This window comes from Protopterus annectens, chromosome 17.part0 (genome assembly GCF_019279795.1).
Source record: "Protopterus annectens isolate FY-2018-M chromosome 17.part0, PAN1.0, whole genome shotgun sequence".
Classification (NCBI taxonomy): domain Eukaryota; kingdom Metazoa; phylum Chordata; order Ceratodontiformes; family Protopteridae; genus Protopterus; species Protopterus annectens.
The window spans coordinates 26,382,764-26,400,172 of record NC_056751.1 but is presented as its reverse complement, the minus strand read 5'-3'; positions in this window follow the sequence as shown (position 1 = coordinate 26,400,172).

Sequence of the window (17,409 nt, the reverse complement as noted above, 5' to 3'; positions counted from 1 at the left end):
TATATTCCTTGTACAATACAGTACAGTTGTTAGAGTGCATTTTAAATTTATAGTTTTGAACATTTTTCCAGTAAACAATGAAACAAAATGCATGCACCAATGACAAAACTGCCCAGTTCAGAACATTTCCATCATAAAAAGGTCTACTCATGCTTCTACAGTCCAGCAGTATCAGCAGATATGCACAATCTCTGAAGAAGTAAAGGTCATCTAAATAATTCCACATTAAAGAAATCTGTAACGAATGAAGAGGTTTCTGCTAGCAAACAACTTTATATGTCATTGTTTCATCTACAAATAAAGTGCCTGTTGCCCTTGAGGAATATTCCCACTTCTCTTTTCTTGATACATTGGAAAATATTAAAGGTACAACCCAAAACCCTAATAATGGGTGATTTCAACTACCCCACCATTAACTGGGAAAACTACTCGTGTACCAACTCTTTTGCTCAACGTTTTCTGGAATTCATAAATTCCAATGCCTTGGATCAAATTATCCACACCCCCACCAGGGGCAGCAATATCCTAGACCTGGTCATCACCAACATGGGTGACCAGTGTTCCATGCCAGAGGTCAGCTCCTCTTTGGTCACATCCAACCACAAGCTAATCATCCTAGACATCCACGTCCTGCTCCCACCCCCCCCATTAGGAAAACAACCGTAAAAAATTTCACCAAAGCCAACTTCACACTTCTTAAGACAGAAGTGGCAAACTTCATGACACCCATGCAGATGGACAATAGAGGTACGGCTGCTGAATCCTACACAAATGCACTTTATAAGCACTTACACGAGTGCATGGATCATGCTATCCCTAACAGAACCAAGATGCTATCCTCCAAAAAAAAGAAAGCCAGTCTGGTGGTCTTCTGCCATAAACAAACTCTACAACAGAAGAAAGAAACTGTTGCAAAAAAGAGTAAAATCCCATGACTGGAGGAATTCCCTGGTCAGCCTCAGTAAGAAGCTGAGATCCCTCATAAAATCCTCCAAAGCTAGTTATGAAAACAAAATCCCCACTGATTCTAAAGACAACCACAAAGCATTCTATAGCTATGTCAAGATTCTCAATGGCAACACTCAGATCTGCTCTGAGTTACAGCACAATGACACTAAATATACAGAACCAACTGATATCGCCAACATCCTGGCAGATAGGTTCAGTGCTAACTTTACCCCCCTCTCACCCCCTAAAGGGCCCATCTTTATACCGGAAGAATGCAAAGTTCCTGTAATCAGGGCTGCACAGGTAAAAACCTCACTCTCCAAAGCCAAGAACACAGCATCCATTGGACTGGACAACATCCCAGGCTGCTTTCTACATGAACTACAGAATGAACTGGCACCCCACCTAAGTACCATGTTCAATCATAGCCTCACCTCAGGCTTTGTGCCCATTGAATGGCGCACCGCGACTGTTATCCCACTCCACAAAGAGGGGGCACAAGAGACCCCAGGAACTATCGCCCCATTAGCCTGACAAGCCTGGTCTGCAAGGCCATGGAACGTATCATCATGGAACTCATAAACAAAGACATTGGAGATCTCCAAACTCTAGACCCCACACAGTTCAGTTTGTAAAAGGCAGATCATGTCTCCTAAACCTGATAGACTTCTTTGAAGCAGTCACCAAAGCCATAGATAAGGGTAAGGTGATTCACACAGCCTATCTAGATCTCGCCATGGCATTCAACACCATCCCCCACTCTGGAATTATAGATAAACCCACTAAACTAGGTATAAATCCCTATGTCACAAGATGGGTTGCCAACTGGCTTGCTGACAGAACCCACACTGTGAAAGTAGCAGACTCCAATTCAGACTTCAGACCAGTGACAAGTGGTGTACCACAGCATTCAGTCCTGGGTCCTCTCCTGTTTGGTATCTACTTCTCTGAAGTACAGGCTAACACAGAATGTCTTTGGCAAACTAAATTCTCAGATGACTGCAAACTAGGAGCCATAATCGAAACTCCTAACAATGTGGACATCCTAAAAAAGGGCCTCACTAAGACAGATGCCTGGTGTCAAAGCCATGGTCTCAAGCTCAATGCCAAAAAGTGCATTGCCATCCCCTTTGGTAAAAACTTTATACCCATGAACTACCACATAGGCTGTAGTCTACTTAACACTGAAAGTGTGATAAGAGACCTTGGGACACAGGTGGACAGTAGTCTCTCATTTGCTAATCATATCGCCACAGTGGTCAGGAAATCCTTCTACATGGCACACCTCATCACAAAAGGTTTCTCATCCAGAAAAAAAGAGGTCATTGTTCCCCTCTGCTTGTCACGCATTATACCCATTATAGAGTACAATGCCCCTTTTGGTATGTACCTCAGAAGACATCTACAACAACTGGAAAGACCACAGAAATACATCACCAAGAGGATTACCGGCCTGAAACAGATGCCCTACACAGACCGTTTCAAAAAATGCCAGCGTTACTCTGTCGCATATTTCCTACTCAGAGGCGATCTCTGCCTAATATAAAAAGCTATGTCAAACCCAGAGCTGTTGGACATGCCCCACTTAAAGAAATCCCAATCCATCTGAGCTACATGCTCTAGGGACCTAAACCTTGTCAGCACAATAAACAGAACATGCTGGAGGGATAGATTCCTGTCCCAGAGACTTCCCATACTCTGGAACATACTACCTATCTATGTCAAACAGAGCTCCTCATTAGCACTCATCAAGAAAAATCTTGATGATTGGATGGGTAATAGGAAATTCACCCCTGGGATCACTTCTGTAGTTCTACTTGACAGGGGCACAGGAAAATAATTTTATTGGGTGGCGAAAGTCAGGGTACCTTTTTGGCTAGGCTTGTATAGGCCCCAGGGCCAATAGCCTAGTACCTACCTATGAACATATGAACCTATGAATAAATTGCCTATGTTGCATTAAAAAAATGATAAGCTAGTAATATCACAATAGGGAATGGATGGCAAACTGATAACAGGTCCATAGTTACTAGGTATCTTCGCCAAAAAGGACTGCAGCATCCACTCCCTTTACAACACAGTACAGTATCAGCAATGTATTTACCTACTGTGAGAGTAGAACCCACAGCCTTCTGCATCAAAAGCAAGTACACTACCTGTTGTGCTATTGACAATGCAAACAGACTCAGTATAAGCAGCATTAAACTTTTTGTCCCATTACAGCTCTCAGCTCCTTGTATAATCTACTCGACACTCAGCTGTATCTCTGAACTTTGCAGCACAAGAAATCTGGAAAAAGCCAACATTTATGGGGGGGGGGAAGCCCCCCCAAAAAACAGGGGCACATTTTAAACATTGCTTGTATAATGTTGGAAAGTTGCTAGAATAAAATGCTGTGTACCACCATACATTTCACTGCCAAGTCTTGAACCCAGGGAACCCTGTGCAAAATAGTCAGAGTAACATACCACTATGCCAACTCATCTGTTTTGTGAAAGAGAGGAAGACTGAAACTTAAATGGCTACCATTTGGTGAATTCAGTTCTCATCATAGCTGTCAACCTCTTAGCACAAAACACTTGAACAAAGCTAATAATGGGGGAATACAGTCCCAAAAATAGGGACACATTTCAAATATCCATGTTATAAACTTAGAAAATTGCTAAAATAAAAGGTTTTGTGTTACCATGTACTTTCTGAAGAATATGAAGTATGAAATTCAAATGCCTGTTATTTTTATTTAACATTTGTTAACCAGGAAAGTCTGACTTGGAACAAAAGCCAATATTCAGCAGATCAGGGAGAAACACTTCACACACATGTTCTTTGTAAGATGGGAGGACATGCAGACTCCACACCAAAGGCACCCCAGCCAAGAATCAAACCAGAGAACCTGTAGCTGTCAGACAACAATGCTACCAGTGCACCACAGCACTACTGACTTTGCAATGAAAAACAAACACACAGAAACCACAGAATTTATGAGGAACACAACAAATATGAGGCAAACATCTGCAAACTTCTTTTTACAAATGGTGGTAGGTAGGGAATTCAGGCTCTTGCCACCTGCACCCAAGGTACAGGGTTCAAGCCTCAAGTCTGAGTATTCTCTACCCACCACCATGTGTTCTCTCTAGCCACAGTATATAGCAACTGGGGCATTACAAACACCACTACCTAATCCAGTCTTCCATTCCACACTAATAATCCAGTCGTTCCCCCTGAAAGGTGAAAGCAAGCTCCTCTGTAGTCTCAGCCTGCCCATGCAAGCTCATGTCTGGTTTCCAGTTTAGCTGGCTCTGCGAGAATAGGCTGGAGGCTCCAGCCTGTGAATGATGCAGTCCGGTTTCCTTCTCTTCTGTGCAGTCATCACTGCACAGACTTCTGGGACTGCAGGACAGAGATGCCTTTCTCCTGTATTCGGACTGCTTAACACAGCACTATGGAGTTCTGTGAGTACCAGGAACTCCAAAGCATGCATGTGTGGAGTTCCGGGACTATAATTTTCTTCTTTCTTTTCTACAGGTGGGGGGATTTTCTTCTTTCTTTTCTACAGGTGGGGGGGCTGCAGTCCTGCAGTCCTATAGCACGAGCTGTCCCTGGTAATAAAGCAGAAAATATAATGGATTTGATTAAGAAAGTGCAGTAATACTATATACAGTTATATACATACATTTAAAAATACAATTCATTATGGTAGTTTTTTTTTATGTGTTTGACCTTTGAGTAGTGCCAGAAGAAGATTTATCTGAATGGTGGTAGTAGGGCTAGCCATGGTCAGCACAGGTACATTGCCAGTTGAGATTGAGGTGGGCTTTTAACTGGGTTTTAAAGCTGGGACTGCTGCTTTGCAATCTGACATCTGGTGGAAGAGAATTCCAGATTTTAGCAACTGTGTAGGAGTAGAGGGATTCAACAGCACTGTGTCTATAGTTAGTTACTTCAAGAAGGGCTTTGTTTGTGGATCTTAGTTGTCGAGCAGAATTGTGAAAGTTGAGTAAGCCTGAGAGATCAGGAATCTTGTTTGGGTGGTACAGCAAGTAATGAACCATGGTGAGTTGGTTATAGTTTAGTAAGTTGGGGAGTTCTAGCCAACCTATTTGTTTTAGTGAGTGACAATGGGTGCAGAAATTAGAGCTGTTTGTGAATCTAGCTATTTTATTATAGCACATGGACAATTTGTGTAGGTCTGTCTTATTAAGGTTTGTTAATACAGGGAATACGTAGAGCAATGTAGAGAGAAGGTGAGTTCTGGATATAGTAATATTGGTGTTTTTGGTTAGATAGTTTTTGCAGCGGTTTAGGGTTCCAAGTTTTTTATGGACTTTGGATATGGATGGACACATACACACACACACACACACACACACACACACACACACACACACACACACACACACACACACACACACACACACACACACACACACACACACACACACATTACGATAACCACACTCACAGCACCCTCTTGATCATACATCAGACATGTTCACAACTCATATCTCAAGGTCTGCACCTCACACAAATATTCCCACACACACATACTCATACACTTACTCACACTAATCAAATGCTTTTGATAACACAGCAAGCTATCACATGCATACAACTCACATCTTGAGCCTTTCACTACACACATACACTCAGACTTGCTGACACACACTCAGACTCTTGAAATCTGCCATATATAATAACACACTACTTTTTGTATAGGACTAAATTCACTTACCTGCAAGCGCTTATGCTCATGCACAAGTTCTTGATGAAAATGTAAACATAATCAATACACATACTGTGTGAAAATCTACCCACAGGCAGTGGTTTTGATGAGTTGGCACTCAACCCCCAGGTATACAACACAGAGGATGGCATCCATGAAACTGATAGTGTGGGTTGGAAAGATAACAAAAGCTTGTAGACCATATACAGGATTATTCTTCTGCTTTTATCCCAAAGTCTGCTGAGCAGATCAAGTCACATGATGCTTGCAGATCTTAACATGTCATGATTCTTGCAATAAATAAGAAACTACACGGACAAGAGAAGGAGAACAAGGGAGGAAAAAGAAATAATAGGTAAGAGACAGGCTTTTTTAACAACAAAATGTTTTCTAAAGAACTCCATCCTATAATGCATAGTGGACAGTATTGGCAAAACTACACACTCTCATACTAGGTGACTTCATCTACCCCTCCATCAACTGGGAAAACTACTCATGCATCAATACACTGGCCCAATGCTTCCTGGAATTCATAATTTCCAATGCCCTGGACCAGTTCATTCTTATCCCCACTAGAAGAAGCAACATCCTTGACCTGGTTATTACTAACATGGGCAACCATTGCTATACACCAATAGTCAATTCCTCCCTGGTTAGATCCAACCATAAACTAACCACCATGGAAGTCCACATCTCACCCATACCCCCTGCAAAGGTAACCACCATGAAAAACTTCTCCAAAGCTGACTTTGGGCTCCTAAAAACAGAGGTGGCTAACTTCACGGTACCCATGTCAATGGAAAATAGCTGCATGACTGCCGAATCATACACCAATGCACTGTACAAATGCATACATAACTGCATGGAACTAGCCCTACCCAACAGAACCAAGATGGTCTCCTCCAAAAAAAGGAAGCCAATCTGGTGGTCCCCTGCCATTAATAAACTCTACAACAGGAGGAAGAAACTGATGCAGAAAAAGATAAAGTCCCAAGGCAGGAAAAACTCCCTTATTAGCCTCAACAAAAAGTTGAGATCCCTCATCAAAAGGTCTAAAGCCAACTATGAAGGCAAAATTGCAGCAGACACTAAAAATAACCACAAAGCCTTCTATAGTTATATCAAGAATCTGTGGATGAGGGCAAGGCAGTTCATACAGCCTACCTTGATCTGGTCAAGGCCTTTGATACTATTCCCCATTCAGGAATTATTGATAAACTCACCAAACTAAGCATCAACCCCTATATCACTAGGTGGGTTGCAAATTGGCTCACAGATAGAACCCACAGTGTGAAAGTTGCGGACTCCAAGTCAGACTGCCAACCAGTCACAAGTGGAGTCCCACAGAGATCAGTCCTGGGTCCTTTCCTGTTTGGCTTCTACTTCTCAGAAGTCCAAGCCAACACGGAGGGACTCTGGTTGACCAAGTTCACAGATGACTGCAAGCTGGGAGTCCTTATTAACTTCACAAATGATGTAGACATCCTACAGAAAGGCCTCACTGAGACCATTGACTGGTGTCAAAACCATGGCCTTAAGCTTAATGCCAAAAAAATGTGTTGTCTTCCAATTTGGGAAAAACTCAGTTCCCACTAATTACCACATCGATGGGAGCCCACTGAACACTAAAGGTGTTTTAAGAGCTCTGGGGACACAGGTTTACAGCAACCTCTCTTTCGACCACCACATTGCCACTGTAGTCAGAAAGTCCTTCTATGTAGCACATCTCATTATCAAGAGTTTTGCATCCAGGAAGAAAGAGGTCATCATCTCTCTCTACTCTTCCCTCATTAGGCCAATCATCGAATATAATGTCCCAATTGGCAAGTACCTCTCTAGACACATGCAACAGCTGGAAAGGCCACAAAAGTACCTCACAAAGAGGATCCTCAGTCTTAAACACATGTCCTACATGGACAGACTCAAAAAAACTCCAGCTATTCTGTCTCATATTGTCTACTAAAAGGCAATCTCTGCTTGACTTACAAAGCCATGTCTGACCCAGCTCTGTTAGAAATGCTACATCTAAAGAAATCCCAATCCCTCCACACCACATGCTCCACAGACCTCAACCTCATTACCATAATCAACAAAACATGCTGGAGGGACAGGTTCATAACCCAGGGACTGCCCATGCTCTGGAATAGACTTCCCATACATGTCAAGCAGAGCACCTCATTGGCCCTCTTCAAGAGAAATCTTGATGAGTGTATGGGAAATAGAAAGTTCACCCCGGGGACCACTCCAGTGGCTCTATTTGATAGAGGCACTGGGATCTAAGCTCGGGGGCATGGTGTCAGGGCACGTCTATGGCTAGGCGTGTAAAGTCTTCAGGGCCATTAGCCTAGTGCACACCTATGAACCCATGATGGCAAACCTTCTCTACAGACAATGGGAGGTTTGGAAAAAATCTTAAGGGACACAGAAGAGAAGGTATGCAGTAAATTTGGCAACAAATACATGATGATGAAAGGAAATCTGTGACACAGACTTGGATTCATAAATGGCTAATGCATTGCATAATGGAAATTAATGCAACTTGCAACCAAGTATGGTGTATGGGCAATTCCTAGACACAGATATCATGGCTGTATTATTGAATGAGTGCATAGTGACATGCAAAGGAGGAGCAATGAGCCATGTGAAGTATGCAAATGAAGGAAGCAAAAATGTCAGACTCATTCAGAAGCATATAAAATGGCAGCAATATGTGGTTGTGAACACTCATTCTGAAAGCAGAGATTCATGGTGTTCATGATATAAAACAGTCTATGAATAGCAGCAGTGGCACAGTGTTGTAAAACATGCTCATCTATGCCAATAAACAAGGTGCAGTCCTGTATCTGACATGACTATTGCAAGGGACAGAGTTTTACTGTGTTCCCATAAGTGAAATCTAGGGTGATGTGAGAAATTCCCATTCTTGCTGGCACAAAGGTAGCTACCTTACTAACACCTTTCAGAGATATGTTAAGGATATCTCAGGTATCAGCCATGTAAATCCTAAACCATTATGCTACTAATGTGCAGGAGCATATCTGGTTCCCCAGGACATCAGAGGGCAGAACCAACATCATGAGGACTTTTTATGACATACACCATTTGCTGAGGCCCTGGGATCCACAAATTGCATCACAGAGATATCAAGACCCCATCAGGTCCAGAGACCCTGCAATACATTAATAGAAAGGGCTTCTGTTCACTGACAAGACAGATAGGCTGCAAGATCTAGAGCATTATTTATGATGTGTCTGTGCACCATCAGTTCACACAATTTGTGCATTTGATACATGTGTGACCTATATCAACAGTTCCTGTGAGGGGACCTCTCACAGGGTTACTTGGTTGGTAGGTACTGACACATTCTAGAGTTAGACCTGAATGCGATAGTAAATTGCAAGCAGGAAGTAGACCACATATAATATGGGGCTCCATACTGAAATGTCTGCATTTGAAATGCTGAATACCGATAAGCCAAAAAAAAGACCGAAAACACATAGTAGAGTGAATCTTGAAAATCGCTCTTCTCTTTAAAACGTCTTTTTGCAGAGGAGGCAAGCCCCAACCCCACCACATTCCCCATGTGAGGCAAGCCTCTCAAGACCTTCCCAAACTTATATATGCCAACTCCAAGATTGTCATACCTAGGAGAAAATGGAATATTTTGAGAAATGGCAACTTTAACTTAGTATATGTAAGTCCAATTTTTCGGTCATTCATTCTCCGTATTTTGGGGCTTGCTGAAAATATGGTTGATGACTGGGATATATTACCCCAAGACAATGCAAAAAATGGCCCTACAGTCCACACAGAATACAAAACACAGTGTAGAATGTATTTGAATTACTAAAGGAACACACCAAATGTGTCCAATGTGTAGACAGCTGAGGGGAGTGAATACAATCCATACACACACGTATATATATATATATATATATATATATATATATATATATATATATATATATATATATATATATATATATATATAGATAGATATATATAGATATATATATATATATATATGTGTGTGTGTGTGTGTGTGTGTGTGTGTGTGTGTGTTTGTGTGCCATGCTCCATAATATGGCATTGTTCAAACAAGTGTAGCAGAAATCAAACATTCTGGCAGAACCTGTCATACAAGAAGTATTAACAGCAAACATTATGGCAGGACCTGCCATAAGACATAGTAGCAGTAATAGGGAAGTATGGAGAGCAGACATGTAGCTAGGGTAAGGCAAAGGGAGCAGTTGCCCTGAGTGCAAGGTGTTAGGGGGCATAATCATGTGGTGATGATCAGTCAGTAGTGCCCTACCAACATTCAAAAATTAATGCCAATAATGCATTTGTAATCAGGGATAAAGGGCTTTAACACTTTGTGTGTGGTATAAAATGTAGCAAGCTGCTTGTTACATTTTAAAAAAGGAGAGTTTTCTCTTTTTTTGTCTTCTCAAGCTACAGTTGAGAGTATTGTGGAAATCGCCCGACTTGCTGAATTGCCAAATCAGGGAACAGATTTTTTTTTACTTAGAGTTGAGGGATGCTAGATCAGGGAATAGGACCATTCTCCAGTATGAAACCAATATTGAGCTTGCCTATGGTCACCAAGTTTCTGAAGAAGTTTATTTATTGCTAAATAGATGAATAAACTACTGAGTGTGACACTATTTCATCATCAGACATGAAGTTGAAAGAGTACAAGACCAACTGCTTTGCAATATTAATTGGTCTAAAGCAATTGTTTGATTTTATAGATCATTCCTTACTTATATCCCATGGAAGAAGTCAGTTTTGATGAGTGGACTGTATGATAAGTTAGGGGTAACTTGTTCAGCTGAATTAAGAAAGTCCTCAATAACAATACTTAAACAAATTTGTAAGTGCTGCCCCTTGATTCCTGAAGTATCTGTAGCAGAAGTCCTCCTCTTAGTATTGTTTGTTAATAACATTTTGCTTGACACACCTAAACTAGAAATTGTTTCTTTGCTAATAAGCTGGTCCTACTCAGGGATGACAAATCTCTCTTGGAACTACAAAATACCATTTAGACAGGTTTTAAGTGCAGCTGTGGTATACAACAGAACTTATGCAGTACATATCTAACAATGTCTGGCCCACTAAATCAGACTGTAACCTAAATACATCAGAATAAACATCTGGGTATTTGCAGTGTGGGCTGAAGTGATTCATGAGTGGTATAAGATGTCACAAGGGGCTTGCTACCTTTTTCACAAGAAAGAACTTTTTTCTCGGTGAACAAGTAGGAAGGGACTTTTGTTGTTGTTGCTGCTGTTCTTATTTTGGGAATGGACCATTTTTCTCCTATAAGGAAGCTGCACCAAGCATTAGATGAGCAAACCATGGCTCTGGTGGAAAGTCAGAGGAGGGCCATACAGCAGCAGAGTCACAACTAAGGCAAAGGTGGGCACAATGCATTGCAGCACTGGCAAAGAGTTGGTGTCTGACTCATAACTGTGGGCCACAATACAGAAAATAAAGAATAAAATGACATATACATTATCACAACTTAGAAGTTAGGGCAGTGCATAGTATGGCCATGTTGTACATCAGACATCACCATACTCACATAAGAAAGGGGTTAGCAGGGCATAATCATTAGTACTTGCAGGGGTACAGGAGTTTTGGTGAAAGGTGACACCAATATTATAATGTGGGGAAGTGTCAGTCATGGTAAGTAAACATGGTTGCCACATACTATGTGAGTTTGCGGGGAATCAGAGCTCACATCCTTAAGTGGTACACAGTAATGCCACCACAACAGAACTACTGCCAGTGTCCTGTTGGCTTGTAGTGTCTGGGCTTGATATGGTCTGTGACTGGGAAAAGATAGAACTATAGGAACATGCATATGCACCCTGTTGAGGAATACCATATATTGAGCCTGAGGAATGGTGCCACCCAAAACTGGACAATGCCCACAACTACAGATGGGTGCTCATGTTCCCACAGGTGACACTGAAGGAATCTCACTAATGGTCTGTGTAGTCTGATTTCAAGTGGCCTGTTCCAGAACACCTCACATTAGTTCACTGTAGTTGCCAAGGACTGTTTCACCTGCACTAACAGACCGCTTGGTGGTTGCAGTGTGTCATATCTATCTCCTGTGGAGGTAAATGTGCCACCAGTTGCCTCAGCAGCAGTGTGCTTCCCCTAGCCCTATGCTCCAGGTGACAGTGCAATTGGTGCACATCTTCTTACAAACTATAGGGCTCACTCATTGTCTCTACAATGCTGTCAGCAGCAATCATCTGTAGCTAGTTCACAGAACTGCTCCTCTACTGGTTAATTTTGTTGTACACATATCACAAGACTTCCTGGAGCTATGATAGCACAGCTCCTCCTGCTCTCTTTCCTGTGGTGAGTATGCACACTTCAGAGATGGTGCTGAGATTGGATGTTGTGTTGGCTGGGGACACAATTGGAGACCATGTGGAATGATGATGCAGTCCGCACAGTGAAGGTCATGTACTCAGCTTGTATCTCTAAACGGGCTACTGTAATGGTGGATGTTGGTGACCTCTCCCCCTGTAGAGTTGCAAACAATGCTACCATGATAATGGACCTTGCTACATGAATGCTTCTTTCACTGACATCCATAGGTGCCCTGCCACATCAACTGTATGTAATCTTGTTATGCTGAACTTTCCACCAGTACATCCTGTTAAAGTATAAACACACAAGACCATTGTTAGCCCCACACATATGTTTCTTTAAATTCCTGAGGCATGCATACTGCTACATAACAAATATGTTAAAATATGTCCTTTGTTATGCAATATGTTGCATTTGCAGAAAAGTAGTGTCTGATGGAAAGATATGGTGGTGGGCCTTAGTCACTTCTTCACATTGATCATGCTGTGGTGTGTGCTATGTTCTACTGTAATGAACATGGCTAACCTAATACTTCTTTTTCTGATATGTGTGTGGTTGGTGCCAGCCCAGGTCCCATTAATAAGTATGATGGGCCACTCACCCTGGCTGGTGAGTGACATCAAAAGCTCCTTGACTTCCATGAATCTCTTCTGTGTCAGTGGTCCTACAATATAGTGAACCTGTTTATTGCAGTTTTCATTAGTCAGAATATCATATCTGTAACACTTTGTTTCAACAATTGTAGAGACTTATTAAAGTTGCCCACAGCATTCACATTTTGTACCAGTCCCTGCTATATCTAGTCCCAATAAAACTTGTTGGCTGCACATCTGCCCAGAATGTGCAAGCCATGCATGCAGAGGGCATGCAGTAGCATTTCATTCTCCTGGTTACTAAATCTTTTCAGACATTTCCTCCATCAAGTGGCTATACCAATACCAGTGCACAAGAGGGAAATGCATGTTAGTCAGTGGGTGTGCATGCCATGTTGAGGTATGCATATAAGTATGGAAATAACAATGATCATAGAGCCCCCCTTAATGCAGCTGCCTCATCCATCCTTTAGGTACTGTACTCATACCCAAACACAATCTCATGTAACCTCACCCCTCTTCAGATATGTAATCCCAACTGTATTGTATGTTCACAGGTCGAGCCTCACACACTGACACAGACAGATGGGACTCTGTCATAGCATTATGAAGCGGGTCCCAGTTACACATACACTAACTCATGTGCTTCAGTCACCCAGACATCTGCCACAGGATTTGTAGTTGTTGTTGAGCTACTTTACTAGGCAGATCTTCCACAAGTCTGGGAAGCTTCATATGTGCAGAAGTTTTAATCAAAGACCTCTGTATCTCATTTTTGCCTTTGTAAGTGGTATAGAACTAAATACTGATGGTGTGTTATATTTTGCTAACAGGACGCAGTTAACATAGCAGTTATGCTAATGATGGCAAGTAGCTTAACTGCCCATGAATTGCTATCTGCACTACCCATGCATGTTCGCATGAGCTGTGCATGTGACAGTGACAATAAAGCATATGACCTGTACATGCATGCATACATCTTCTGTATGTGTGTAAGGCCACAGTATGCATTGCATCTGTGCACACTGGTGAACCATATCACTGTTCAAATAGACCTTACCGAGTGAATTCAGCTGCCACAGCAGGTTTTTCTTCTTCTTCCTCCTCTACAGAGACTTCAAGAAGCATCTGCTCCTAGTATGTTGGCTCTTTCAAGAAGGTGGGTACCTGGTATGAACTGCATCAGATGATGAGTGATGCCACTGATGTTACCTCTACTGGGGAGCAGGGCCGTCAGTGTCATGGTGACCTGAGGCAGCTCCACCTTGCCCTGCTCTAACATTGGGAAGCAGGGGTTCAGAAGAGTGAACCAAACTTGTACTATAAATATTTATGCTTTGGGTACTACCATTATCTTATAGTATGTGCAGTGCTGTCCATGTATAATTTGCATTTTGTACTTTGATTTGCAGGTTAATAGAATTGCTGGCTGAATATGGTTGGGTGTTACAGAAAGTGGGAGCATCTCTTCAAGCATTTCTGTATGTATGAATAAATCCACTGTACAACTGCAACCATGTTTGTGTTGTACATATTAACATTTCCCACATTATGTTGCTCTTCTGCAGGTCCAAATGAGAAAAATAAATAGGAGAAGAAATGGTCATCTCTGTCTCTGTCAGCCAATAAATCTAGCACTGGGCTACTAATGGCCATCAGATTCACCTCTTAGGAGGATTTCAATGGTCTTTCTGATGCAAGTGAATTGGACGGGTCACTGGTGCTCTTAATGTTTGCCTCTTGGTGGGATTGGAGGTTGCTCACTGCCAAAGTGCACTGACAACTGGATATCAACATAATGTGGACGACCTTGAAGTATTACTTGGGGAGTTGCAGAACTAGTAGGCCCCACTCATTGGGCCTTCAGAGTGCCAACTACCCATAACGTCAGACATTCTGGTAGCAATTTCTAGGTTTGTTGCCAACTATGGCAGCCTGACATCTAGTCATATCAAGAATTAATATCTCCTTTCTTCCTGGTGTATTCTCTCCTGTCATTCCTTGTTCCTTGTTCATTGCCCACCCTCCTCATCACCAAATGTCTAGCTCCTATATGTATTTATGTATGCATATATGTTTGTGCAATCTATTGTCCTCCTCATCTTTTGTATATTACCACTTCTGTCTGTCTGTGCATGTTTACCATGTCTGTCTGCCCCTCTTACTTCCCCTTTTCTGCTTATACCACCACACCCATCCATCAGTACCCTCCCCATATACCTTTTATTATCCCAAGAAAAATATATTTCCTTTGCCTGTCCATTCACACCTTATGCTTAACCTCTGTTTTCTCTGCTTGCAGTTATCCCCTTTCACGCTTTCCTATCAATCCCATTTCTTTCATATTTATATGCTGAACAGGATTGTCACTTTGCTGTGCACACCTACATTGGTTTTCTGCTGACTGCTATGCTTAGTTATGCTGCCCTTCTTGTGGTAGCCAGCTGCTAACTGCAACTATCCATGACTGTACTGTGAGTGGTGACACATACTGATACAACCACGCTAGCCTGTGTTTGCTCCGACATCCTTCCCATCAGCCATGAGCACTGCTGTAGAGCTGGTCCTGCCATATGTTAGCATAGCTCTTTTAATCCTCTTGCTACTTGTAGCTTTGTTTTCTTATGGACCTTTGCTCAACATGCAGGCACCCTCCCCTACTTGCTACATCTATCATTAGCTGTCAGCTGCTTTGCACACTGCCCTCCTCAAATATTATCACCGTTCAGATGGGAAGTGCTTGCCTATGAATTCTAGCCACAGTCTGTACCTTGCAAATGCTTATAGATGGTGATGGCCAAAACACATTTTCTTAGGAAAATGGACATTTTATTTCATCCCATAGTAGAAGGAGGACATTTGTTTAAAACAGTGTTTATACTATGTATAGAGAAAAGGAAATGTATAAATCTTCCTTAACTTATACACAACACTCTTGCACTTACCAAAAGAATGGCATATTGTTACAATTCTAGCTAGATAAACTAACGTTTTACAAACTAAAAACAAAAACAGAGAACCTGAATAATAACTGCAGAGGGATACTGAAGCACATTAATGATTTATCTGATGTGTTTTATAAAATGATACCTTTTATATGCCACATGACAGAGAAATTCAGGACAAGCAGAGGAATATTTAAAATGTAATATTTTTGCACAGTAACCATTGTACCAGCTTGTGAAATGTAGGCGGGACAGATCATTTTATCCATAATGATAGTTAAATGCCTTAAACTGTCACCTGCTTATAATAGACATAACTCCACTTGTAAAGTAATATCATACAATTTGTGGGGAACATTTGGAGATAATGCTGAAATTAACAGTAAATGCATAACAGTGCAGGTTATTATGGCTGTTTAAGATCTCAATAAATTATTTGATGTAGGGGAACATTAGTTGTTATAAAATCAATATTGTTGGAGAAGTGCAGTATTGTAAAATAAGCTATGCATGATTTTATGGAGAAACATATTTAATGGGCATATTCCTATTACATTAGTAACAGTTGTTCTTCTGCTGAAACAGTTTCAAAACAGAACATTACACAAGTACCTAGCATATATTATTAAGCTGTCATATCTAAACACAGCACAGAATGCACCACTACAGAGAAATATTGCATACAATGTATGCTTTTGTCAGTGTATTTTTTAACATTACATCTCACTGTGGATCAGGGAAAGCAAGAAATCAATTTTATTATGGCTTAGCCCTCTCCATCCTTAACTGCCCAGGAATAGCAAGAAAGAGGTATGTGCAAACAACACAACAAAACAATCAAAAATCTAGTCTCCTTCCTCTAAAATGCAAAACTTCTCTGAGACTCAAAACAATTACAGTTTAACTACTGCCATAACTTCATAATGCTAAAGCACTTGTAGACTTATTTATCTGTTAGAAGCTGACAGGCAATAATACAGCGAGTTGTAAAAACAGATACCTGCATGGAAATATGTACTTGGAAGCATATGTGTGACTTTTACATTGAAATCATTGTAAAGTGAGTGCTGAGAGAAGGTGAGAAATGTGATCAGGCCATAATAAAAAAGTCTAATCCCTTCAGCATGAAGGCTTCTGGGGTGTGCCACAAAAGTTTTGCCTTTAAAGGAAGAAAATAAGATGACAGGGAAGAAAGATGTCTCCAAGCCCTCATGTCCGTGGCAGTTAGGATACCAAAGAAGTATAGAAAGATAACACTTTTATTATTTACATTTAATGGAAATAACCATATGCTCACACATGGGTTAGCATCACTTTTAAAATAAAGAAATTTGTTTTTGATGATTCATTATGAGAAAGCGTTTAGCAGTAAATTTCCATATTTTCTAAAAACAGATAACAATAAGTGGCTCACACAAAGTCAGGGAGTACAAAGAACTATTAAATAACAACAGTAAAATTAATTCCAGCAATAAAACCAAGCAAAATTTGCCATATTAATCTTAAAGATTACATTAAGCATAATCTTAATGGTAATTCTGATACATAGGCTATGGAAACTAGCCTATGCCAAATGCAAATGTCACCATGGCCCATAAACTTTATTTCCAACCAAAGTATATTTACGGCCTAATTATAATGGTAACCATTTGAAATATCAAGACATGCTACAGCAAGTCCCGAAGTGCAGAGACTGAATGGACAAAAGATTGGGCTTGTACATATACTAAGTCCGAGAAGACATTTCTTGGAATATTCCCTTTTCGCTGAGGTATTGTGATCTTGGAATTGATATTTATATGTTTGG